Source organism: Quercus robur, chromosome 4 (genome assembly GCF_932294415.1).
Source record: "Quercus robur chromosome 4, dhQueRobu3.1, whole genome shotgun sequence".
NCBI lineage: Eukaryota > Viridiplantae > Streptophyta > Magnoliopsida > Fagales > Fagaceae > Quercus > Quercus robur.
The window spans coordinates 80,984,925-81,012,537 of NC_065537.1; the positions used below are offsets into that span (position 1 = coordinate 80,984,925).

General features: G+C 35.1%; 2 protein-coding genes and 1 pseudogene across 12 annotated transcripts in view; 1 reads left to right on the top strand and 2 right to left on the bottom strand.

Moving 5' to 3' along the window:
* Window positions 1-27,613, top strand: part of LOC126724288 (E3 ubiquitin-protein ligase makorin-like) — a 133,261-nt gene that overhangs the window by 20,573 nt on the left and 85,075 nt on the right. The window lies entirely within an intron of this gene.
* LOC126724271 (putative disease resistance protein RGA4) overlaps window positions 607-27,613 on the bottom strand; it is a 129,721-nt gene continuing 102,714 nt past the window's right edge. For 2 of the 5 annotated variants that reach the window (XM_050428833.1, XM_050428832.1), the window contains exon 8: window positions 611-669. The gene's annotated coding sequence lies outside the window, so the exon portion shown is untranslated. Of the gene's footprint in view, window positions 670-2,336; window positions 2,362-27,613 lie in introns of those variants that run through there. The other 3 variants (XM_050428830.1, XM_050428831.1, XM_050428829.1) reach the window with 3 other exon arrangements.
* LOC126724280 (stromal 70 kDa heat shock-related protein, chloroplastic-like) lies at window positions 18,934-25,851 on the bottom strand (annotated as a pseudogene).

Below are 27,613 nucleotides of genomic sequence, written 5' to 3' on the forward strand. Positions count from 1 at the left end.
TGAAAATCCCCCCAGAGCGGACAATACTCCGACGGGGCTCGTCCCCTGAAAAGCGCCTTTTTGTGGGAACACAATATTTTGTCCGCTTTGGGGATTTTCACCTCACCTCAGGCCAAGGGCTTACCTTGTAGCCGATATTGGATTTTGGCTTGACACCCGCACGGTTTTGTCCTCTTAGCGAGTGTGGGCATGCTCATTGTGCAAGAGTCCCACATCGCTTAGAGAAGCGCTCCCCCTATGCCTTATAAGCTTGTGCTCAAGGCAATAGGGTACCACTACTACACGTGTAGTAGTGGTACCCTATTGCCTTGCCTTATAAGCTTGTGCTCAAGGCAATAGGGTACCACTACTACACATGTGTAGTAGTGGTACCCTATTGCCTTGAGCACAAGCTTATAAGGCATAGGGGGAGCGCTTCTCTAAGCGATGTGGGACTCTTGCACAATGAGCATGCCCACACTCGCTAAGAGGACAAAACCGTGCGGGTGTCAAGCCAAAATCCAATATCGGCTACAAGGTAAGCCCTTGGCCTGAGGTGAGGTGAAAATCCCCAAAGCGGACAAAATATTGTGTTCCCACAGCTTCATTAAAAAGTTGTCAAATATCCAAGGAATCAGCTGCAAGCATAATGAAGCCATTCTTGAAAAGGAACAACTCTTCTGTTAACTCCTAGTTGTGATCTTTATCCATGCCAAACTACTTGAAATAAGTTTTAGAACATAAGAAAATAAGCCTATAAACGAAAGGAAGAAAAAAAAGATTTTCCAACAACTTTTTCATTAGAGGCTTACATAATTGGAGTATTGACTCACTTTGGAGATCAGAAACTCTGGTCTGTTTTTATATTCCATACACTGCACAAAAATTATACTTCTAATTGAAGCAAAACACGAGGAATTTGGATAATTTATAAACAAAGAAAACTTAATTTAAAGGAGATGAATGGACCTGTAATAATATTGGACCAGAACATCCTTCTGAAATACATTCAATTAAGGATTCGAGCAGTCTTGGACCATTTTCCACCAATTTCTGTCTGGAATCATTCCAAAAAAATGAGGAAAAAAACATAAAACAAAGTTTCTAATATTATGTTCATGTCAGTTTGGTTTACAAAAAAAGGACTAAGCATTCGATGTGAGAATTCAATTGATTTTTTTTTCCTCTTTCAAATGACAAACTATGTTATGTATAACTCTATATTTTTATTTTATTGATCCTAACTTTTTATCCAAATATTGTGCATAAAGTAAAATCTGTCACAGCACTTCTGCATGTCTAAACTCAAAATCAGAAGCCATACTTTAATCCAAACTAAGTTATCATTGTATAGTGAACAAAAACCAGCAATTATGTAAGAACCCAAAAAACCATATCTGGATATTTTGTTTGTTGATATAAATAGTTCATAATAATAAAGAGTTGAAGCAAACAACATAATAAATACCTGAATATAAAACTGCTTCCTAGATGGTGGTTGCCAAATCATGATCTCTCACCAGATGTTATCAAAATATCATTAAGTGCCAAACTTCAATCTATTTAGTGTGATGTATGGAATATATGACATGGGTGGATGTCAATTGATTTTTCCGAAGAACCGGAAGCAAAGCACCATGCAAAGCAGGGGACAGGAAAAGAAACGGCTCCGAAGAAAGAAATTGGGGTTCCCAATGCTTCCCCTAACCATCAAACAACAAGAGTGTACCTTTTTTGAAGAAGTTAAGGGCTTGAAATTGAGTACTGCCTTACCGAGTGTACTTAGCCTAAAGAACGCAACAGAAAAGTGTCATTTTATAATTTATATAAAGATAGAAATCAATAGAATGAACAAACAAATGTGGAATTATGCATCTTCCCTCTTGGGTCCCCTCTTAATATGAGAATCATATCTAGAATGAACCCAAAACAAGATAATCACCGTAGCTGTTGACTTGTTGCACTTTTTTCATACGGTTCTGAATATGCCCAGATACATACACCTTAAATTTTGTGTTCCCAATTCATTCTACATCCAATTTCAAAAGTGAGAAGAGTCAAAAACATTACTATTGGAGTTACTAAAACAGTATAAGATTGTTAATTTTGAGCAGTGTAAGGCCAACCCTCCCCCGTTCATTTTTTTCCAATTGTTAAGACATTTTTTTATTGATTTGAAAGCAAATTGATTAACTCAAGCACCCTTGTTTTGATAAACACAAATTGGAAATCCCAATGCTATTCCAAAAAATTCAATAATCATTAGCTTATGAATGAGTCTAACTGAATACCTTAGCTGCATCAACTTCCCGAGTGATTTATCCCATGACCATATTGCCCCAAAAAACTTGTTCTAATCTTCAGATGATTATCTCCATGAAGCTGTTAACAGAACACAAACCATGTACTTTCAAATAATAACCCTTTAAAGTAGAACTCTGAAGCAATATTCAACAGTTCGGCTGCCAAAAGTCTCTGATTTTTTTATTACCAAAAAACCTAAACAAAATACCAATTCAATTATACCGGGGCTGAATATATATAATATTGTTTCTATAAAGAATAGAATTTGAAAAAGTGTCAAATTTTAATTAATAATACGGAAATCAACGTAACATAGAGTGAAAAGCATAGAATGCGTACCAAGTGAAAGAGGGGAGTGGCCGTTGCAGAGACAAAGCAGAGCCGTTTGCTGGTATGGTTTCAAACCCATTCGATTTCCAAATTAGGGAAATCCTTATCAATTTTGGTTGCTCCTGATGTACCTCAAAGCCAAACACATCCTCGTACTACAACTGTCTCTACTGCAGAGACCCCTGTCCCGACCCGTGTGACTAGGGTTGGGCTTAAACGTCTAAGGGGATCGAATTCCAAGCAGCCTCAAACAATTCCTGATTCAGAGAACTCCCCTCCAGACTTGGGCAATACCCATGTGGAGGTTATGGATGCACCAGCCTACATAAAGGCTTTTATGGTGGACGGGGAGGCTCTTTCTGCCACAGACAGAGTAAGGTCCATGGAGAGATGGCCGTGGAGGAAAAGTCGCTGAGTGTGTGGGGAAGGCTCTTCTACTTCCCGAGGACATGAAGTACTGGGCAAAATGGGATGATGACAACTTGCTGCTGAACATGAAAAGGGAAGCCATCATGGTAATTCACAATCTCATTGCATTTCTTATTTCTTTTTAAAGGATTTTGCTAGCTCAATCAATCTTTTCTTTATAACTTTCGGCAGGGCTATCAATGCTCCGCAGTTATTGAGGAGAGGTTTCTTGCTGTCAAGGCTAAGGCTGAAGAGCTGAATACTGATAATGAAGATCTGTTAAAGAAAATTCGTGACACGATAAACAAAGTTTCTGAATCTGAGAAGCTTAGAGCTGAGGCAAAGGAGAAGACCAAGGCCATTTCTGAAAGGAAAGAAGCTTTAGAGAAAGAGCTCAAGGAAACGAAGAAAGCGCTTGCGGAGAAAGATGCTGAGCTGAAATGCTATGTGGCAGATGATGAGGCCAGAATTCAAGAGTCTTATGAACAAGGTCAACTCGACTGCATTTCCTCCGTGAGGTCTAAAGTACAACAAAACCTTCAAGTCTACTTTTTGAAAGGATGGTTTGCTGCGCTTGATAAGATGCAAGTGGATTCTTCCTCCTCCCAAGCGCAGCAAACCATCCTTTCAAAAAGTAGACTTGAAGGTTTTGCTGTACTTCAGACCTCACGGAGGAAATGCAGTCAAGCTGACCTTGTTCATAAGACTCTTGAATTCTGGCCTCATCATCTGCCACATAGCATTTCAGCTCAGCATCTTTCTCCGCAAGCGCTTTCTTCATTTCGTCGAGCTCTTTCTCTAAATCTTCTTTCCTTTCAGAAATGGCCTTGGTCTTCTCCTCCGCCTCATCTCTAATCTTCTCGGATTCAGAAACTTTGTTTATCGTGTCACGAATTTTCTTTAACAGATCTTCATTATCAGCATTAAGCTCTTCAGCCTTAGCCTTGACAGCAAGAAACCTCCACAATGACCGCGGAGCATTGATAGCCCAACCAAAAGTTATAAAGAAAAGATTGATTGAGCTTGCAAAATCCTTTAAAAAGAAATAAGAAACGCAATGAGATTGTGAATTACCATGATGGCTTCCCTTTTCATGTTCAACAACAAGTTGTCATCATCCCATTTTGCCCAGTACTTCATGTCCTCGGGAAGTAGAAGAGCCTTCCCCACACACTCAGCGACTTTTCCTCCACGGCCATCTCTCCACGGACCTTACTCTGTTTGTGGTAGGAAGAGCCTCCCCGTCCACCATAAAAGCCTTTATGTAGGTTGGTGCATCCATAACCTCCACATGGGTATCGCCAAAGTCTGGAGGGGAGTTCTCTGAATCAGGAATTGTTTGGGGTTGCTCGGAATTCAATCCCCTTAGACGTTTAAGCCCAGCCCTAGTCACACGGGTCAAGATAGGGGTCTCTGCAGTAGAGACAGTTGTAGTAGGAGGATGTGTTTGGCTTTGAGGTACAACAAGAGCAGCCAAAATTTAGGCAAGGGTGACCCTTCAAAGAACGGTGTTGATAATGTTGTGGATGAAGCAAGCACCTCTTAACTCATATCATTATCGGATATGTACTCCAAATCATTCATCATATGAAGGCTTAGAGATTTTAAAAAGGGGAGATGAGGGGTTGAGAAATAGAGTGAGGTTTTGGCAGGATGGGTGGTATGGGGATCAACCTTTTAAATTGGCTTTCCCAAGGCTGTATGGTATTGCCATTAATAAGGAGGTTTCTGTAGAAGCTTCTTTGTCAAGGCAAGGGGCGGAGGATAGAAGAATTTGAGATGTTCGTTTTATTCAAGAATTTAATGATTGGGAGATGGTTGAAGGGTTGCATTTTCTTCATATATTGGGAGCTAATACTCCTCCAATGGATGTGGGAGACCGGATGAAATGGAAGTTGAAGCCTAATGGGGATTTTGACATCCGGTCATATTATAACAAATTAAGGGACTCTCTCTTATTTGTCTTTCCTTGGAAAGCTACATGGAAAGCAAAGGCCCCTAGACGAGTCTCCATTTTTATTTGGTGTGTAGCTTGGAATAAAATCCTAACAGGTGATAACCTAAGATTGAGGAGATTGGTTTTTGTGGACTGGTGTATTATGTGTCGACATTGTGGAGAGACAGTAGACCACTTACTTCTTCATTGTGAGATAGCTTATCGATTATGGAGTTTTGTCTTTATAACTTTTGGCTTGTCTTGGGTTACACCTAGATCGATTCCAAATTTGCTTTTTGGCTGGTGGAATTGGTTGGGGAAGCACTCGTCTCAGATTTGGAATTAGTTCCGTTGTGCATCCTTTAGTGTATTTGGAAGGAACGGAATCGGCGGACTTATGAGGATTTGGATAGTTCCGGTGATCAGATGCTTACTTCTTTTAGTGGAACTCTTTTTGATTGGTCTCGGGCTTGAGGCCTCACGACTAGTAATTCTCTCCCTTCTTTCCTTAGCTCTCTTTCTCTTTGTAATTAATTTGTTGGTTGGTTTTCCTTTTTTGTTTTTTCTCTGTTTTCTTCTTCTTGTATCTTCAAGGTCTGCTCTATGTTCTTTATGCATAGAGTAGCCTTTCGTATATATAACATTCTTACTTATCAAAAAAAAAAAGGGGAGATGAGACAATGGTGGCAGATATCGGCATCTCTCACAATTTGCTATCCTTAAATCAACAAGATTTATGAGAGAAGAGACCCAACTTGAAAATTCCACACCATTGTATTGATGCACTTCCAAATATTTGAGATTTTGGTGTGGCTAGAGGCCTTCTAATAACTTCTCATCTTCATAGAAATGCCCAAGAAGAATTAAAGTTCAACTAGAAATATTTGACAATTTTTTATTAAAAGAAAAATAGCATCACCAAAATTTCAAACATTCTTTTGAACCAAAATAGCATCACCAGAATATTTTGGAAGGCCTTAACATATAAACTTAAAAATTTGGGTTAAACTTGTTAGGCATGATTGGTAACAATTCAAGAAATCAAAAGAGCCACAGTTTATATCTTTAAAATGAACTACAAGAAACAAAATATATTATCCACTAGTAAAATACCCACAGTTTATTAATTTTTTGAATTTTTTTGGGGTTGGCTTTTAGAATAAAGGTGTGGCTAATCTGTTGGAGCATGGTCTGGGTGGAGACGGGAGAGGTTGTCGGACTGAAACCGGTGATAAGCACCTCTAGCAACGATGGTGTGGGAGTAAGGAGATTAGTCCCGACTAGGCTTGAGAGAATCAGAAAGATCTGAAGGAAGAGAGAGATATCTTTTTCTGTTTGTTTTTATCCAAGACACCACAAATCCATTCCACTAAACTACTTCCATCACCAAAATGTAAAGCCTTATCCAATGACCTTACCAATTCCCCCGTTACTAAATTTTCAAAACAACTCCCCTTCACCCTTCTGTTTCGTCTTCGACTAAGGCTGTGTTTTGGAATGATCATTATTTGTTGGGAATGTCCCCGCATCAACACTTTGAACTTAGGCTACATAATCAATATGGAAATTTTCATCAAGAATTATTTCAGATTTTGCGGGTCTCTGCACTTGATTATTCCTCTAGCAATGGAATGTGTTCATATGTAAGTGCCCTATAAACTATAATCACCCAAACTATTACATATGTAAGTGCTCTATAAACTATAATCATAAATTACAAAACAGCTCTAATGAAATGTACCCAAAAAAGAAATGTAATTGAGACATGAGACGGAACACTTATCCACACATAACATACATGTTGGAAGATATTAATTAATACGTTTCTAAGAAACCTTTTGTTAGCAAAAGGGAAGAAAAGAAAGGAATATTATTTTGGCTGTCAGGTGCAATAACAACCAATGTCCCGCAATGATATAGTTTTGAGTCTTAAGGAACAAGGTAGTAAGCAAAGAAACAGGAGGTAAAATGTGTGTGTGTGTGTGTGTGTGTGTATATATAGCCTCAAGTAGATTCCTAATGCCTATAGGTAGTTAGGAGATAATATGCAACAGGACCGAGCATGGTTCAAAATAAAGCATAAATTGTCAAATGTCCAAGCTATGAACCTGAATGGTTTCTAAATAGCAGGTCAATATACTTGTCAGGATCAATGCAACAACATTATGGTGAGAGCATAGCAATCCAGCCATAACATTAGTCATGTCACATAAGCTGTTAAATAAACTCCGACCAAGAATTAGCTCATGCCCAAAAATAGCAAATAAGAGTGTGAGTAGCAATATAGCTTAGAAAACCAGTTGTGCATAACAAATCAAGAATCATTATTCTAAACTCACAAACACTGTACCTCGTTACCTATCAAGAGCCACAGTTCATATCTTTAAAATGAACTACAAGAAACAAAATATATTATCCACCAGCAAAATACCCATCTGTATAGTCAATCCAAATTTAGAAAAGGAACAGATACCTAAAAAAAATTAGGAAAAAAAAAAAAAAAAAATTTCATAATGATTTTTAGCATACATCATGAGTTCATGACCAAGCAACATAATTTTTGGACTGATGTCAAAGACAACACCACACAACTACAGGCAGATACTTAATCAAAACACATTCGACTGTACCCAAAAGCCCCAATTTTTCAAACCCAAAGCAAATCATCAAGCTTTATACTCAAAAGGAAACCCAGTCACTAAACAAAACTCTAAGGGATTCAGTCACTTCTAAAAGGCAAATAAAAAGAGAAACAAAAAGAAAAATAAAAGAGAAAAGACAATAAAGAGAGAGAGAGGAGGACCCGGCGGCCACCAGTGGTGGTGGCACCGACGATAGCACCTCCAGCGGCCGAAGGAGAGAGGCACGAATGTACCGGAACTCCGCCGGTAGTGGAGGTGTGGGACGCAGAGGCCGCTAGCTGTAGCCATGGAGATTGAGCAATGGTGTGAGAGAGTTTTTGAATTTTGGGTGGAGAAAGATCTGAAGAAAGAGATAGTTTTTTGTTTTTTTGGGTAGCTGAAAGGCAGAGAGAAAAGAGCAAAGAAAGGGGTGTCACACGGATTGCTGACCTGTTCTTATTAGGTGTCAATTTTCTATGCATTGGATTAAATAAACGGCTGGGATTGAGACTATTGCACACCGTGCAATACCTAGCACCCTAGGTATTGCACGGGATGTGAATCCCAAAATAATATAATAATAATAATCGAGACCATGTCCAAAAAAACAACTTCTAGAATTGGGCCCCTTCTGCAAAAAGAGAAAAGAAAAGAAAAGGTAAAGTGTGAGACATTTTCACATTCTAATGGAAGAGAGAGACCATGTCCAACAGTTGGGCCCCGGATCGAGAACTGAACTAAACTCATGGTACTGTAATTTTAGACCGATAACCAGTTTTTGTCTTCTTTATTTTTTGGTTGAAAAAAGAGATTATATCTTAGAAAAATGTATTCTTTTCTCTAATGACTTTAAATTTTGCTTTAATGAAACTATCTTCTCAAGTTGTGTTGGACTTTAGATAGGTTGTGCACTTGTGCAATATCATGTAATGCCGAAGTTTACTGTCCTGATCAATAATAATATATTTAATTTTTATTAGATTCTTTTTATATAAATTTTGCAATCATCAAGTTTTTAATTTATTTTTTATTATACAATTACAAACATTAAAGGAACCATAATCCCAAAACTTATAGAATTGCTCCACTCGGTTTTGTCATTTTCTTGGTACAATCATATATAAATAGTAAGTCTAATATAAAAACTGAACCAAATATGAAAGTCCAAAAATGAGAACTTTGAAAAGTAAAATGTCAAAATAAAAATAAACCTAAGGACTAAAAATAAACTTTTGTCTTTTCTTTTAATAGAAAACTTAATGTCGGGTACAAAATGTAACAAGATTCATAGTCTAGGATGTAAAATGTGTATTCAAAGAGTTTTATAGTACAAAATGAAATATGTGGTATTATTTAGGGTGGTAACTTGTAATATTTCTCCAAAACTTGACCTGACAAGATAAGAGACTAGAAACATTAATTACTAATCAAACATTATTATATATGTATAAAATAGTTACAATTGAAAATGGGAATTTAAATTCTAAATGTTACCATTAAAAATATTAGGAAGTGCTAATTAAACTACATATATAGAAGAGTTGCCAAAAAGAAGGAATGCATAATCAAAAGCCATCTATTGTCCTGTTTGATAAGATTATAGAGGCAAAAAAAAATTTCTTAAGGACATCATAAAGGCTTGTTTGGTACGTATGTTTAAATAACAGTTTTCAGTTTTTTTGAAAATACATGTGGGTGAAAAAATGTGTAAAAATACGTGTAATATTGCTTAAAAACTAAAAATATGTGTTTGAACTCAGTATCAAACATGCATGACCTAAATGTTTTGAATGATATATAAACCCTTGCCGCCTTGCGTAGTAGTTAGTAAAGCAACACGGACCACCCTAATTAAATAATATTCAGCAACAAGACTGCATTGAATAAAACCAATCATTTGAACTATAGAAAATTGTTCAAATGACTAAACAAAAAGCAGAGTTGCCAGGTAGAATAATTAATAAATTTCCCATAAAATTTTTAGAAATAGCATAAAAAACCACCAAGAGGGAGAAGAAAATGAGAGAGAGAGAGAGCAGTCGTATTTTTGTTGAACAAATCTTGGAATGAATAAAAGAGCGAGGTGCAGAGGAAGTAATAGTAAATATATGGGGAAAAAAATAGGTTGATTAAATGTTGAAAAAATCTTGAAATGAATAAAAGAGAGGTGCATCGAAAGTAATAACAAATATATGGGAAACACGAGATGGTATAGATGATACTACAGAGTCTAGACAGTACACTGCTGTGAAACAGTGAAACACGAGATGCAATGTGTTCATGAATAAAAGAGAGGTGCATCGAAAGTAATAACAAATATATGGGAAACACGAGATGGTACAGATGATATTACAGAGTCCAGACAGTACACTGCTGGGAAACAGTGAAACACGAGATGCAATGTGTTCTTTAAATATTACACTGTCAGGAGTGATCTTTTTTTTTGTTTTGAAAGCCTGTTAGGAGTGATCTTTAGCAGCATGAGATATTTGAAAAAAGGAATCCTCTTGATATTAACTACACACAAGAAAAGCGGGACCGAGTTTCAATGTTGACAAGATGCAACGTGTTCTTTAAATATTACTCTGTCAGGAGTGATCTTTAACATCAAGAGATATTTGAAAAAAAAAAGAACCTTCTTGATAAGGTTCGTTTGGATAGAATCTATTTTTATTAAAATTAAAAATATTATAGTAAAATAATTTTTAAATATGTAAATAATATTGTGACATTTATTTTTAATATATTTTTTTAATAAAATAGTTGTAGGTCCGACGTGAATAATGTTACTATAGTGAATAAACAGTATGTATACTGTTTATAAACAGTAGATTTTGTCTCTAGAAGCGGAAACAAGTGCAAGAAAAAAAAAAAAAAAAGAAGGAAATGTGAAACGCTCAAAACGTGAAACATGACAAGTTTGCATTTTTTGGTTTTTTTTTTTCCAGAACAGTAATATCACATGGGTTCATTATGCAGAGACAAAATTTATTATTTCTGTACTATTTACACACTATTCACATACTGTTTATAAATCCCACGACACTATTTACATATTAAAAAATTATTTTATCAGTATTTTCAATTATATCCAAACAGACCCTAACTACACCGAGTTTCAATGTTGTCGAGATGCAATGTGTTCTTTAAAATATTACACTGTCAGGAGTGATCTTTAACATCATGAGATATTTGAAAAAAGGAATCCTCTTCTATATCAAAAAAGAAAAGAAAAAAGAAATCCTCTTGATATTAACTGCACACAAGAAAAGCAGGACCGAGTTCCAATGTTGACGAATTTCATCGATATCATTAGTTTTATTTTTCAGTTTCTTGGTACAATCAAGCAAAGAAAAAGCAACCAATGGTCTCAAGAACATGTGAAGCACAACGGAAGTGTTGAGCCTTGGCCTCTTCTGAATCTAAAGAAAATTAGTGGAGCCGAGGATTAGCTGTTAATTTTGTTCCCTAGCTGATAATTTAATGTGCCAGCCATACATCATTCTAACGAAGGACACTTTATTTTATAGAAATAATAATAATTAGTCGTTAATCCATGCAATACACAGAAACTTAAATTGATTATGAAACTATACAATTGCATAAATTGCTCCTATCTGGCTTGAATTTTGTTACAATTTAATGAAGAAGTCAAATCTTAAAATATTCGCGAATCGAAAGATTCATTGTTTAAGAATTGTTGAAACAAAACAAAATATATATGGCTACACAATAAAATATTAGTTATCTTCAAAAGAATTACTCATGGTATAGTTGTTGAAATCTACCAAACAGTTCAGATATTGTTAAAACTAATGCAAAAAGTTAGATGCTAAAACTTCTAAAATGCCAAAAAAGTAATTTTAAAAAATTAGAAGATTCTAAACCTATAATTATTGAAACAATAGGAAAAATATATGACTACAGTCATTACACACAAAAGAGAAATATAAAAAAAAGATGCCGTTGAAATATGCCGACAGGTTCATATAATGCAAAAAATAAACCCAAAAATTCAAATGAAACTAAAGAATTAGAAAATTTGGTGCCTACAAATTATTGAAACAAAATATAAACAAAAAAAATATGTAACTACCCATAGAGAAGTATAAAAGAAATATATTCTACCCTCAAAAGAATAGTCTGTTGCTATAATTGTTAAAATCTAAAAGAAAATTTCAAATGTTACCAAAAAATAACCAAAAAGTCAGCAGTTAAAACCCAATGGAATTATTTAGATGAAACAATCTATTGGTGGGTTGAACCTAGCGCCAAGTTTACCCTAGGATAATAGTTTGTTATTGAGACTTGAGATCAAAATTACATATATAATGCAGCTTCTTTTTCTTCCTCACCAATCAAGCAGTCACCACTAAGAGCCATCCATGCTAGTGCCAATAATTGCTCCACCAAGCGGTTAGTCTCCCAAAGTTCTAATATATCATAATCTTTTAGTATTCGAAGAGTTCAATTATTATATATACATAATTATTAAAAAAAAAAAATCTTTCAATCTGTTTAATAATATGATTCAGATTTTGATTTGGTTTTGTTTAAACAAAACGTTTGATATATACACGGTATTAACGTAGAGTTCAAGAATTTTAAGGTATTTGATTTTTACTTAGACTCCTTTTAAGTGGAGAATATATATATATATATATATATATAAAAGGTTAGTTGGTGTATTTTTTTTTTAATGAAAATTTGTGTTCTTTAGAACTCTACTTTGGATTGATACAATTTATGTTTGTATTTTTAAGTTGTTATTTTTTTCAATCTAATTGAAGAAATGAAGAAATAAAATAAATTATAATGAGGTGCAAAAAATTTAAATAATTAAATAATAATAATAATGATGTGGCCAATTATGGAGAGGTCAACAAAAAGTCAAAGGCTTCCGTGTAAGTATGAGTTTGAGTTTAAGTTGGACTTGTTAGAGAGATAGAATTTCACTCCTTGTTAAGTTTGGACTAAACAAAAATAATTTTATTTAAATAAAATGATAATTTTATTTAAATATTAATGATAATGATGAGTTTGAGTTTAAATTGGACTTGTTAAAAAGATAGAGTTTCACTTCTTATTAAGTTTAGACTAAACAAAAATAATTTTATTTAAATAAAATGATAATTTTATTTAAATATTGTGCTGACGTAAAAAATTGTGGGAATTTCAGAGGTTTCAGTTTTATATATATATATATATATATATATTTATATATATTGATAATAGGTCATGTTAACGGGTGCTCTTAAGGTAATGGTTAACAATTCACTTTAGGAAAATTTTGTTTTGACACATTTTTTATGGAAAACTAGTTATAGATCCACGCAATGCGTGAAAATAAATAAATAATTTGTAATTATAATTGTAATATAATGTATAATTTGTTCTCCCTAAAAATTAAACAATTGCTATTTGGTCTAATTAGGTCTACTTCAGTCCACTTTGGTCCCATTCGGTCCACTCGATCAATTTCGGTGCATTTTGGACAAATTGAGACTGAAATTAATTCTTTTGTAGGTTGTCTTTTCAAGTTTAGCTCAAAATTTTTTTTTTTTCCCTTCTTAATTTTAGGACCGTATAGACCGAATTGGACTGAATAGATCAAAGTGGACCGGATTGGACAAAGCATGATCACATTGACCAAAGTAGACCGAAAGGACCGAACTGGACCAAATAGACCTAACTGAACTAAATTGGCCAAGTTGTACAGACCAAATTGAACGGAATAGACCTAACTGAACCGAATTGGCCAAATTGGACCGAATGAACCTAAATAGACGGAATGGACCAAATTGGACTGAACAGATCTAAGTGGACCATATGGACCAAATTGGACCTAAAGACCTAACGGGACCGAATTGGCCAAATTGGACCGAATAGACCTAAGTTGACCGTATAGACCAAATTGGACCGAATTGACCGAAGTAGACCAAATGGGTTTGAATGGACCGAACATGACTGAATAGACCGAATTGGACTGAATTGACTGAAGTAGGCCGAATGGACCTAATTGAATTGAAGTGGACTAAAGTAGACCGAATTGGTCCAAAATGGACTGAAGTATACCGAATCGGACCGAATTGATAAAGTAGACCAAACGCCGATCTGTTATTAGCATAGCCAAGATTGTGTATGAACCAACTATTAACTAAAATCAAACCATAACTGTTCCCTCGTGCATTTCTGAGGTCATTTTAGCTCTTTGTTTGGTGATACAAAATAAATCTAAATCTAAAGCATACCCAAAAATTAATAAAACTAAATCCCATGTTATTTTTTTCTTTCTTTGGACTAGTCTTAATTGTAGGTTTTATTTATTTATTTATTTATTTTAATCTTTGAGATTGAGATGGTATTGGGCCAGAGTTTTAATGTAAGCACCAATTTTTCTCCATTTTTTTTTCTTTGTATCATTATATGGTTAGTGAATGTTGCTGCAATGCAAACAAAAGTCGCAATCCAAACATGTCTTGAAGGGAACGAATCGACCCTATTTAAGATTTGATAATAGTGATCTTATGGTCTAGTGACTTCTTCAGAGGTTTAATTCCTAGGAATGAATCAACCTTATTTTTATTTGGAAAAGAAGAAAGAATGTACGAATTGACGTTACTTCTTAACACGATAAGATATTTAATGTATCCAATGTATGCAAAGTCCCTCTCGCCATGTGTAAATCTTGTATGTATAAGATAATTCAAATATGGTAATTGATGTGCTTGGTGCTTCATGGCATTGGCTATTTCACCTTTCCAATGATCCAATCCCTCTGCATCCTTGAAAATCCTCCTAATCTACCAAAGTAGTGGCTACTTTACCAGATAGATAGCCAAGCCACGTTTATGAAGGCAAGGTGGTGATGCTGTTGTGAAGGGATCATTAGGTTTCAGCTTCAAGATATGGATTAAATATCAAACCCATCTAACAAGAAGAGGCATTAAGCAAAGACTTGCAAGCGTATCAAGAATCTTAAATTTGCACACCTCTCGGAGGACAATTTGTAAAGAAATGTTTTAAAGTAGTCAATGATCATAGTGAAATTGGAACAGGGTAACAGCATGAAGCGAAGACTTGGCTAAAGTTAAATAAGCAAAAGCTAATGACCAAGACTGAAATGTCAAATTATACAACACCTAGAAACACTGTAGGATCCCAATGAGAGCTCTGTCCATTATTTACTATTTAGCATGATTACCACAACAGAAGTGAATGATCCACAATTACTACAGCCAGTAGTACTAGCAGCTATACCAGGTTCCAATTCAAACCAAGAAATTAGATGGACATAATGTAGTAATCAAAGTGAATAAGGTTTCAATTAGTAAGTAAGGGTTGAAAAAGGTTTCTATTGGAAATGCAAACCAATTTTGCATTGCTTTAGCAGCAGTGAACATATTTCTTGAACCAATAAGAAAATAAAATTGCAGGAGACTTGTACCATTTTTAAACTCCAAAAATTTTCAACATTTTTTTTTTCTCTCCAAAATGAACCATTTCAGTTTCCTTTCTCTAAAACCCTAAAAGACTATCAAGAAGAGCTTAAAACGCACTGTATCAACAATTCTGAATCAATCAACATCACTGTCAAGCTTCTGGGTTTCAATTCTTAAAATGTGGTTTAAAAGCAAAAACACCATTAGTTTCAATTCTTCTTTGTAACTCTTATGAGATTTCCATATCTGTCAAATTGATTTATGGGACTAACTTCTTTTTAGCTTTAATGGATGGAAAAATCACATGGCCCTAATGTAATTAGTGGCATGAATCCATTGGTGAGTCTTCTCAATGTAATAATGTGAAATTCATGTGAGTTTCTTTCCATAAGAGCTAAAGTAAGTTAGTTTCAATGCTCAATTTGGTGCACTTTTCAGATAATTGACAATTTTTATTGGGATGAAATTTGGTAATTGACATGAGTATTGCAAAAATTTAGCTAACCAGGACAAGGTACAATCTACTTCGGTAGATTGCATACTCTCCAACAGCATTTTAGCCTTCAGAAAAACTAAAGAGGAAAAGAACAAAGCAGTATCATTCTGATCATAAAACTCTCACAAAATATGTTGGATTAGATATATTTATACCTGTAGATATTGTTTGTTTGTTTAGACCCCTGTAAACCAGTTTTGTTTAACCTAATTAATTATCCAAGTAGTTACTTAAATTGATTTTTCAAATCTAGGTTAAACATAGATAATCATATCTCAAAGTGCGGAAAGATAAAGACGACAAGTAATATGATAACCTAGGAAAACCAATGAAACCAACAGTTTCAAGGTAAAAAACCTGGCGAGGATTTAACCTAGTTATCCTCAGGGTAAACAAATTCACTTTCATAGAATGGAAGTTTTACAATAGATTTTCTCCTTAAAATCTAAAACTACCTCTTATAGTACTTACTCACATGACCACATGCAGCTTAACTCCACTAACTAATCTATCTGAATTGGTTGAACACAAACACCCACGTTTGTGACTTTGATATCCCACTCAAAGGTTTAGATCACCTTCAGTAGTAGATCTTTATGCAGTAACTCACTAGTACTTGATTGTAGATCTCGTTCCGGTAGATGCTTGTTGAGTTAGAAGGCTATAGAAACCTCACAAATCTCACAGGAGTAACTCACAAGACTTCCAAGAACTTGTAAAATGTAGTTAGGGTTTTTCTTTTATTCCAAGTAGTGTTTAACAAACCCTAGACGTTTTTGTGAGCTTTGGGCCTGATTAAAATTGTACAGACTGCAATTTTCGATCGGTCAAGCTTCACAGAAACTAACTTCTTCTTTCTGCAGTTTTACAGTTCTTGAATCTTGACTTGAACAATCTTGAGCAATGTCTAACACCTAATCTAGACATGTTTTTGTTCTCGGTTTGCCAACATACATAAATTTAGAATTTAAACATTTAATCGGTCAAGCTTCATAGAAACTAGCTTCTTCTTTTTGCAGCTTAACAGTTCTTGAATCTTGACTTGAATAATCTTGAGCAATGTCTAACACCTAATCTAGACATGTTTTTGTTCTCGGTTTGCCAACATACATAAATTTAGAATCTAACAGATATAAATAATGTAGAGTTGAATTGGAAAATTGCACTTACATCCACAATAATGACACTAGAAGTCATCTTTTATATATATTCAATAGTTACAATTAAAGAGGGGAACTTAAATCCTGAATGTCATTATTGGAAACAGTGGGAACTGCTAATTAAGCTACATAGCAGAGTTGCTAGAAAGAATGAATGCATAATCAAAAGCCATCTTCTATCCTGCTTGATAAGATTTTAGAGGCAAAAAATTTCTTAAGGACATCATAGATGTTTTGAATGATATATAAACCCTTGCGTAGTTGTTAGTAGAGCAACAAGGTCCACACTAACTAAATAATATTCAGCAACAAGACTACATTGAATAAAACCAATCATTTGAAGTTTTGTACTATAGAAAATTTTCTCCCAAATTTGTTAATTTAACTAGTGGTAGACCCACTTTGTAATGTGATATAATGTATAATTTATTTTCTAAAATTTATTGAAGATAATTTCATTAATATATATTATTCATTTTTTGAAGTGTTTTATACTTTACATTATTCAAATTTTCGTTATAGTGTGTTATGTTTTCCTTTTATTTTTATTTTTGGTACAACTAAACTTTTTTAAGTTTCAAATTAATGATTTAAATTTCTTATTCTTTTAAGGAAATTATTATGATATATCAAACCTCATTAGAAATTAACAACTGAGTGGATTCTAGTTAACTCAACTGGTAAAGTCTCTGATGGTTGTATAAGAGATCTGGGATTCAATCCCCGCCTACACCAAAAACTGATTGGTGTCTTGGTCTAATGATAAAGAGTTATGATCAGGAGCGGACGCCATAGGTTGAAACTCTCTCAAAAAAAAAAGAAATTAACAATTGATGTTACTCAAATAATTTATAGGTACATTCAAATACACAAACATGTAAATTGTATTTTGATATAAACTCAAATTCTCATTTCCAACTCAAATAAAAAATATAAGAGGAGGATAGAGTTTATATGATGGGCAACTCAAAAAACACATCATCAAAATGTATCAACCCAAAGTAGAGATTAAAAAAAAACAAAAATTCATCGATCTAAAATAAAGTTGAAAGAAAGAATAAATAAGAGAGAGAGAGAGAGAGAGAGAGAGAGAGAGAATATTCACATTTTTTGGGTGAGAATGTGAGATAAATAGAAATTTATATAAAAGAAGATGAGTAAAAAATTACTCAAAAGAAAATGTATGGTTGTAAACACCAAATAAACCAAGTCATGCTACATAATAGAATAACATTATACCATTATATACTATATAATGTCACATGATAACATCTATCAATCAAAGAGAAGAAAAGAAAAAAGATAACAAATCAAAAGACAACCAAATCACATTAATCCAAAGTAGAGTTTAATACAAAAAATTATCAACTTAGAGTAGGATGCAATAAAGAATAAAAAAAATCCCCCAAAAGAGAGAGAGAAAGTATTCACCATTTTTTGGGTAGGAAAAATATGGATAAAATAAAAGAGAATGACAAATTTTTATATTAAATAAAATGAGGAAAGAAATAATCTAAATAAAAGAAAGATGAAAGGATGGAGGAATTGTAACATTAAAGTATAGAGTAGTAGGGAGATAAAAAGGCAAAAGTGGGCGAAAATGTTAGAGGAAGTGTAATTATAAGGTGAGAAATTAATAAGGAGAAAAATAGTTAAAAATGAGAGAGAAAGTGTTGAAAATAGATAGTTGATGCAGTCTCTGACATAGCTTAACAAAAAACTATAATAAACTCATGGTACTATAATTTTAGCTAACCGGTTTTCACCTTAAAAATAATTTTTTTTTTTTTAAAGAAGAGATTTTTTTTTTTTTTTTTTTTTTTTAAATTTGTTGAGAAATATCTTAGAAAAAAGGTTTTATGTTCTCTAATGCTTTAAATCTTGCTTTAATGAAACTTTATTCTCTAGCAGCAGGGACGAACCCACGTTGGGCTGGAGGGGGCTATGGCCCCCCATGGTCCCACGCCTCCCTTTATAATTTCTTAAAATCAAATATTTCTTATAGTGTAATGGTCCAAAGTTGGCCCCCCCCTCTCCCAACGGCGCCCACATCTGCTCCTCATCCTTCTTAAAATAATTTTTTTGTGAAAAAATTTAAATTTTATCTTCTTAAAAATTTGATTAGTTCAAATGCTTTCAAAAAAAAAAGAAAAAAGTAAGCTAATCTATAACTTGTAACTCTATACTAAATATGAAACCTTTTAACATAAAACATTTAAAAAAAAAAATCGTATTCTACATTATTTGGTATTTTAAGTGGCTAAAAAAAAAACTTACATTGTAAACAATTTTTTCAAATACAAACATTGTGAGATATTGAAAAAAGGAATCCTCTTGATATTAACTAGCCATGGAAGAGACTAAAACCACCTGCCAAGTTTTATGCCTTGACTAACTACCCATTGTCTAAATCACATTGATCACTATGAAGAACTGGGCTGGCAGGGGTCATGATGTACATCATAGCTAACAAAATCACAGCCAACAAAGCCTGTACAAACTAACATAGAAAATAAACCAAGTATGCATGGTTGAAATTTTGCCCACCACCAAGTTATGTGATTTACTTGCTGTCAGTAAAATCTGCTTCAATCACATCATCACCATCAGCTGTTTTCCCAGTCGATCTTGATGACCTTGGTGCAGTAGCAGAAGCAGGATCAGCATCCGGTTGGCCAGGCTGGCTATAGATTGATTGTCCTAGTTGCATAACTTTGATTTAGTGCAGCCATTGCTTTTTAATGGCTTGGGTTGATCCACCACAGATTGCATCCTTGAGCTCTTTCACTTTAGCCTCTACTTTCTCCTTGACTGGGCCAGGAACTTTGTCTCCCAGCTCTTTAAGTTGCTTTTTAGTTTGGTACAATACTGAGTCTGCTTGGTTCTTTGTGTCTATGGCATCCCTCTTTTCCTTGTCTTCCTTTGCAAACTTCTCAGCTTCTTTAACCATCTTATCCACCTGCAGTTTTTTTATTTTTTTTATTTTGTACATCCAAAGTTGGGATTTAGGAACATAAATAGAATAGGTTTATATGTGGTAATAATAGCTTCAACAATAACAAGTAGTAGAACATCCTTTTATCATGGTTGATATGTGAAAAAACATAGCTACTTGAAATGCTGAGATTCAGAAAGAAAAGAAAGATAAAGGTTATTTGGAGAACATGGTAGCATCATTGAAGGGGATAACTAATAAAATTAAATATAAGAAAAAAAGACCCCAAAGTTAAAGATCAAAAAAGAAAAACAAATTAGCATCATTTATCAACAAATTAGCATAAAAACAAGAAGAAAAAAATACAATCATTTTTTTGCCAACAATGGCTATGGTTCTAGGAGTATAATATATGTAACCAGCAGATAGCTCTAACACAAATTTTTCTTGATTTACTTGGTGTGTAGTGAATCTAGTGATGTTTATTCTTTGAGCTATTATGAAGGTTGAGGAATAGTTTATAAGGGTCCTTTTGGTATGAAATATTTATTCCTCACTTTAAGGGAATCTTTGTAATGAAAATGCAATCAAACAACTAATTAGCTATAGAATAGGTATTCCATTTTTGGGTCTATTCCTATTCACCAAACATGCAGTCAATGTGTGCACAGTGCACTAGTCAAATTGGTTACTGATGATGGAGTCAAACAAGATTGTGTTTTATGGTTCTAGCACTTTAATACATGTTAGCAGCATATAGCAATAATACACAAATTATTCTTGATTTACTTGGTGTTTGGTGACAAAATCTCTCATAGTTCTGCAGTTGCATTTATTGCGTATATTCAGTTATTTCTTATGTAGTTAATTGATTATAGTCAGCTAAGATAGGTTATGCTTGGGCTATTCAAACCCACAAATTAACCACACATTGATTTCAAACTCATTTAAATAACAAATCTAATTTGAACTACAACTAGCTATCTCAAGTTTGACAAGGTAACAAACCCTCTTCATAACTATAGTTTTTAGAAACATACCTCATCACTTGGCAAGGTGCTAGCACCAGTTACGGTTATATCTTGCTTCTTTCCGGTTCCCTTGTCAATAGCGGTGACAGAAAAGATGCCGTTAGCGTCAATATCAAATTTCACCTCAATTTGAGGAACCCCACGTGGGGTAGGTGGGATTCCATCTAAGCGAAAGCTTCCAAGGGATTTGTTATCCCTCACGAACTCTCTCACCCTGACAGACATTAATCTCTACACTGGTCTGCCCATCTGCTGCAGTGGAAAACACCTCTGATTTGGAAGCTGGCAAAGTTGTGTTCTTTGGGATAATCTTTGTCATTACACCACCCAAAGTTTCGAGTCCTAGAGACAATGGAGTGACATCCAAGAGCACAATGTAGCTAACTTCTCCAGCTAAAACACAATCCTGAAAAAAAAAATGGGCCAAAATAAATATTGATGCCTCAACAATTTATGCAATATCAATAAGTATTACAGCAGATAATATCAGAAATAGAGAGTTATAGTCATTTATTTTTCAAATAGACTAAGAAAAAAATTTAGAGCATGTTAGAATAATGGTTAAATAATTAAATTCACCGTTTCTAGTAGCTTAAAGCTATTAAAACAAGTAGTAATTTATCTTCATATCAGAGAGTTCAACTGCTCTACCTCCTATTAAAAAAATTAAAAAAATCCTACATGTTGCAACCCACTTAAGTGGTAGTTTATCTCAACAAGATAAGGACAAACTTGAACTGCAGCCCCAAGGGCAACAACTTCATCAGGATTTACAGTCACATTGGGCTCTTTTCCAGTCATCTTCCTCACAAGCTCCTGAACAGCTGGGATGCGAGTAGAACCACCAACAAGGATTACTTCATCTAAATCTTTGAAGGAAAGATTGGCATCTTTCAAGGCAGTTTCAACTGGTCCTCGTAGCCTATGAAAAAAAACAGATTTCAGTTGTAATCCACTGAACTTATGCCAGCAGATAGGTATTCATATTGGCAAAAACATACCGTTTTAAATCGAAAGGCAGCAAACTCCCATAATGGAAATCAAACACACACTGATATTTCATATGAGAATTATTCCATTCTGGAACATGCATAGAGGGCAACCACAGAGTAGCAGTTTTCAACTTACATACCTGTCTAGCAAATCTGAACATAATTCTTCAAATTTGACCCTTGTCAGGGTGGTGTCAATGTGTTTTGGGCCATCCGCAGTGGCGGTAATGAAAGGTAAACTGTAAAAACAGAAAGCTTTTCCTCAGCGATCATGCCAAAGAGAGAGATCCATTTATATAAAGAAGGCATAGAAATTGTCACATACCTTATACTGGTCTGAGTCAGAGATGACAGCTCCATCTTTGCTTTCTCTGCAGTCTCTGTGAGACGGTGTAGAGCTTGCTTGTCTTTCAGAAGGTCTATTCCTTCATCTCTTTAAAGTTTTGGGCAAGCCAATCAACTATTCTCTGTTTAAGATTATAGAATATAGACATGTAATTTTAGTAACAACTAACAGACCAGAAAACAAAGAATAGCAAAAGCTCTATTCATTTGTCTTGTTCAAACCTTGTCAAAATCATCTCCTCCTAGATGAGTGTCCCCTGATGTGGAAAGTACCTCAAACACTGCATCTCCAACCTCAAGAACTGCAGATTTAAAACATAACAGACCACAACAATCACTGACTAACAATTTTCTTGTGCACCAAATGAAAACAAGTGAAAGATCACATCTGATGAGTATTAGTGTGCTATTTTTAGAAAACAATAGTCCATATTTTCATAATTCTGGTAAAACTATCTCTTATACATGCTGTTTAATTGAATTAAAGGACTAGGACCCAATAGCAATGGTAAGAAAAAGGTAAAAGTAGTGAAAAGGCATAGTGTTCAAATGATTGTATGCTACCTAACTACAGTTGTGTTAAATCAAAAACCTTTTAAGAGATCAGATGTTCCAAAATCACAAGGTCCAGGTCGCTCTTTAAATCTATAAAACTGCTTTTGGAAGATTGAATTTCGGGAATCACAAAATACCATATGTTCACTGAATGCTTATTGACACATGTAGGGATCGCCACATTACCACCTTGTGCTTGTTAATTTGTTTCATATTATTCCTAAGAGGCTAAGACTTTCTTCAATTCTTTTTTGGCAATCTCCACCAAAATAATACCTGAATATAATACTCAAATTACAGTTGGGAACAGATGCCAAAGCAGCAATATAGGTAAAACCTTTTACAACACTGTAAATAGAGCTTCCAAACTGCAGCGAACAACATCCAAACCTGAGCTATATTTCATGCAATGGTATAATCCCACAAACTAGAAAAAATGAGATATGCCTTGTAAAGATCAGCCAACATTTATCTAAAGACAATGACACCAAGAAGTTCCTGAACAAGAAATCCATTTCAGAAATTCTCCTCAAAAATAATAGCTTGATTTCAAATTACATTAAAGGGCATAGCAAAATCAATTAAAATGTTCATATCATTGCCCAAAAATCCCAAAAATGCTATAGAGAGAAGTCCTGAATCAATTCATGAGAAAAGTTGAGGCATGCTGATTATTTCTGATTGGTCGTGGTTTTTTTTTTTTTTTTTTAATACAATTTGGTTGTGTCAGAAATGTGTGTGTGTGTAATTTGTAGAGGATGACAGAAGCTTTAATTTGTTCTTTTGCTAACAGCCAAGCTGCTAGTTGCTCTTTATCAACAATAAGTCCCAAGGGGCTCATTCTATTTTTGTAAGTCCCAAATGGTCAATGCAGCCATTAAGTTGAACTAGATTGAGGAACCCAATGTACAACACCAAAGGAGCTGTACCTAAGTTTTATGGAATAGTTTGCAGCAAAGCTGCTAGTTCTCTGTAATCTTCCCTGAAGAATTCCTCTGGTTTGGATAAAGATCTCATCATCCCCCAAAGAACAAATGAATAAAGAGAGTGAATGAGAGGAAATCTGTCATTATTAACCTATGGTCAAGCAAAAGCATCCATATTATCTAATACCTAAGACAGCTAGGAATAGATACAAGAATAAAAGGCACACTAAAATATGGAGGAATCACTCACACATGTAATCATCTCATTTGTGTTATTGCATACCCCCACCTCTCAGATAGTCAAGCTGGGAAGAATTTCAAACATTAATATTCATCAAACTCACTAAATTATAACACATAGAATGAGTGACTTGGAAATTGAAAACCTCCAATTTAACAGACATTTGAGGCAATGACCAGAACTCATACATGGTGGATAACCCAAAAGATTCTACTTCGCATATGCAAATGGAACGGCCTGACTACTATCCATAAGGATAATTCTCTATAAAATAAGTAAAAACAAACATATGAGGTGGATTAGCCAGAGAAAAGGAAAAAAGTCAATCAACTCTGCCTTACTTCTCTCATAAAAAGGGCTATGGGTGAGATTTTTCAACTGGGTGTGCATGTAACTTACCAATAACAAAGAAAAATCCAATAAGAGGAGTAACAAAGCAATTGGCATACCTGAAACGTCAAACGTACCACCTCCAAGGTCAAAAACCAGGATGGTCTCATTGTTTTTCTCAAACCCATAAGCAAGTGAAGCAGCAGTAGGTTCATTGATTATTCGCAGGACGTCTAACCCTGCAATGCGACCTGCATCTTTCGTAGCTGTCCTCTGCGAATTATTGAAGTATGCCGGCACTGTGATTACTGCTTTACTCACCCCATCATTCAGAAACTTGGATGCATCCTCCACAAGCTTCCTCAATACCTGTGCAGAAATCTCCTCAGCTGCAAATTGCTTGCCTATGGCCGGACACTCGAGCTTCGCATTGCCATTTTCGTCCCACACGACCTTGTATGAGACCTATATTGGAATATTGGAATAATGGTTAAATGATTAAATTCACACTAGTTTATCATAGTATCAAACAATTGATCCAAAATTCCTATCTCTAATTAGCCAACTACTAGTTAAAATATTATAAAGATTAACAATTTAAGCTTTTTCAATAAGTAATAGTTTCTCATGATATAAGACATCAGATGATCCAAATTCAAATTATCTCCAACATACTAATAATTAAATGATTTTATTAAACATTGTCTATCATGATATCTGAACATGTGATAGCATACTAATGGTTATAAGAATATAAAATTATCAAAATTTACCATTTAAGTGATAGTTTATTATGATTGCATAACAAGTAACATCTAATCCAAATTCAAATCCTATATATAATCTACTAGTATTTAAATGATTAAATTTACAGTCATTTATAATAATATATGTTTGATTCAAAAAAAAAAAAAAAAAAAAAATTCAAGATTAATCTAAAAATTGGGTTTTGATCAAACAATACCAGAACATGTCGCGGTCTCCAACAAAGCAATCCTAAGTTCCTATCTCCAAATAGCATACTAATAGTTAAAAGATCATTAAAATTCACATTATAAGCTCTAGTGAACACTAATCCAAATACAAATTCTGTCTCTAATCTACAAATTCTGCCTCCAATTTACAAATGGTCAAGTTAAAATACTAACTTTACAGTATAAACTCATAAGAAAAGTGATAAATTTACCAACCTGTTTGGCCTCCTCGTCCACTTCAGACATCTTCCTCCCAATAAACCTTTTGACAGAAAAGAAAGTGTTCTCAGGATTCACCACAGCTTGTCTCTTAGCAATTTGCCCAACAAGCTTATCACCATTCTTAGCGTACGCCACCACAGATGGTGTCGTTCTCTGCCCCTCAGCATTAGTCACAATCGTTGGCTTCCCACCTTCCATGGCTGCCACTGCACTGTTAGTTGTCCCCAAGTCAATACCAACCACTTTCTCACACACCACCACATTGTTGTTCCCATTTCTCCTCCTCCTCCTTCCACTACTACAACTACTCCATTTCGTTTTTGGTTGCTGACCCAAGAACAAGTTTCTTGTGGTACACCCAGTTTTTTTGCTTGGTTTATGGGAGGAAACACGAAGGATAGAAGTGGATATGGGTTGGTGTTAAAGTTGCCATTTTTTTTTTCTTTTGGGTTTGCTATTTGCAGAAGACTTGAACTTTTTGTGTTTGTGTGATAATGCAAAGAGTGTTTTGGGTTTTGTAATAAGAGAGAGCTATCCATGTGAGCACTGCTAGAATGCTCTGGGTTTGCTTAGTTCTGTCACTTGCTGAGACGGTGTACAAGGTTTGGAGTTTTTGGAAGGAACAATTTAGAGCATCAGCAGTGGGGCTTGTATATGCCAAATGTTAGGAACATTTGGCATTTAAGCCCCAAAACTACTCAACAATGGGAAGGCTATATGCAATATGCCATTCTTAAATTTGGGATTTAGCTACAGTACCATCTCAAATGTAAGATGGTACTGTAGCTGAATGGTATAAAAAAAATAATTTTTTAATACTCACCAACCGTTTTAAACCCGGTAATTTTTCTCTCCTCTCTCATTTTTGCTCTTTCTTTTCTCTCTCTGCCTTCTCTATTTCTCATCCCCTCTCTCTCTCTCTCTCTCGCCATTTTGAATCTACTCTTTTGGAGCTCACGCCAAATCACCAAGCCAGATCGGAGCTCACGCCTGATCGGATTTATAGATCGGCGTGGTGGTGAGGCTGGTGGCGCGGCTGCGATGGTCGTGGTGGTTGGAAGTCAGCGCGGTGGAGATCGGCGTGGAGACCGATGTGGAGCTCGGCATAGAGACCGGCGTTTGGTGGTGTTGACATGGTGGCTGGTTTCTGGGTTTGGTGGCCGGCGTTTTGGTTGGTTGAGTTGCTATGGGTTTGCTGGGTTTGGGTCGGATTTGGGTGGCGTTTGGGTGGTGTTTGGGTTGGCGTTGGGTGGTTGGATTTAGGTCCGGTGGTTGTGAATTTTTCCGATGGGTTTGATGGTGGGTTTCGGTGTTTGCTGGGTTTGTTTGGGCAGAGGGTGGGTCTCCACCTTTTTCCGATGGGTTTGTTTGCTGGGTTTGTTTCGGTGTTTGTGAATCGTTTGTGTGTGTGTGTGTTGGCGGGTCGTGGTGGAAATGGAGTTTGCTGGGTTTGTGTGTGTTGGCGGTGTTTGTGAATCGTTTGTGAATCGTTTGTGTGTGTGTGTGTTGGCGGGTCGTGGTGGAAATGGAGTTTGCTGGGTTTGTGTGTGTTGGCGGGTCGTGGTGGAAATGGAGTTTGCTGGGTTTGTGTGTGTTGGCGTGTTGGCGGGTCGTGGTGGAAATGGAGTTTGCTGGGTTTGTGTGTGTTGGCGGTGTTTGTGAATCGTTTGTGTGTGTGTGGAAATGGAGTCCGATTTTTTTGAATCGGTGTGGATCGTGGCGGGTCGTGGTGGGTTGTGGTGGCTCTGGGGCTGAGGATCGGCGGGTTTGGAGTTTTGGGTTAATCTATGGGTTTGATTTTGATTTTAATTTTGTTAATCTATGGGTTTCTGGGTTTGGATGGCCATGAGTTTGTGGCTGGTGTTTCTGGGGTTTCAAGAAAACGAATAGTTTGGGTATGTTCTTCGTCGTGGTGGTGGTAGCAGCAGTTGGTTGCAGAGATTATTTGGGTATTGGGTTTTTGTTTTTATTTGGGATTAAGGATATATTATTTTATTGTGTAAAAATATTATTTTAATGAGTAGGATAAGAAAATAAAAGTTGGGATGTTGGGTATATTGAAAAATGGTATGATATAAGTAATAAAGTAACTTTTTGGGATGGTAAAATAAGATAGAATTTGAGATCCGGATGTGGATGCTCTAAGGAAGCGCCTAGAAAGTCGAAAGCTTGGGACTTTGAACTATATCTTGTATTCTCGTTTCGCACGTGTGACATGGTTCAAGGATTGGGAAGAGTAAAGATTAAAAATATATATAAACAGATTTTTTTTTTTTTTTTTTAGATTGAAAATAGAAAATCTCTTGGTGATTAGAAGGAAGTAAAAGAGAACTAGAGAATGCTAATTTGGCCCAACCCAATATCTCGTATTTGGATTGGTAATATT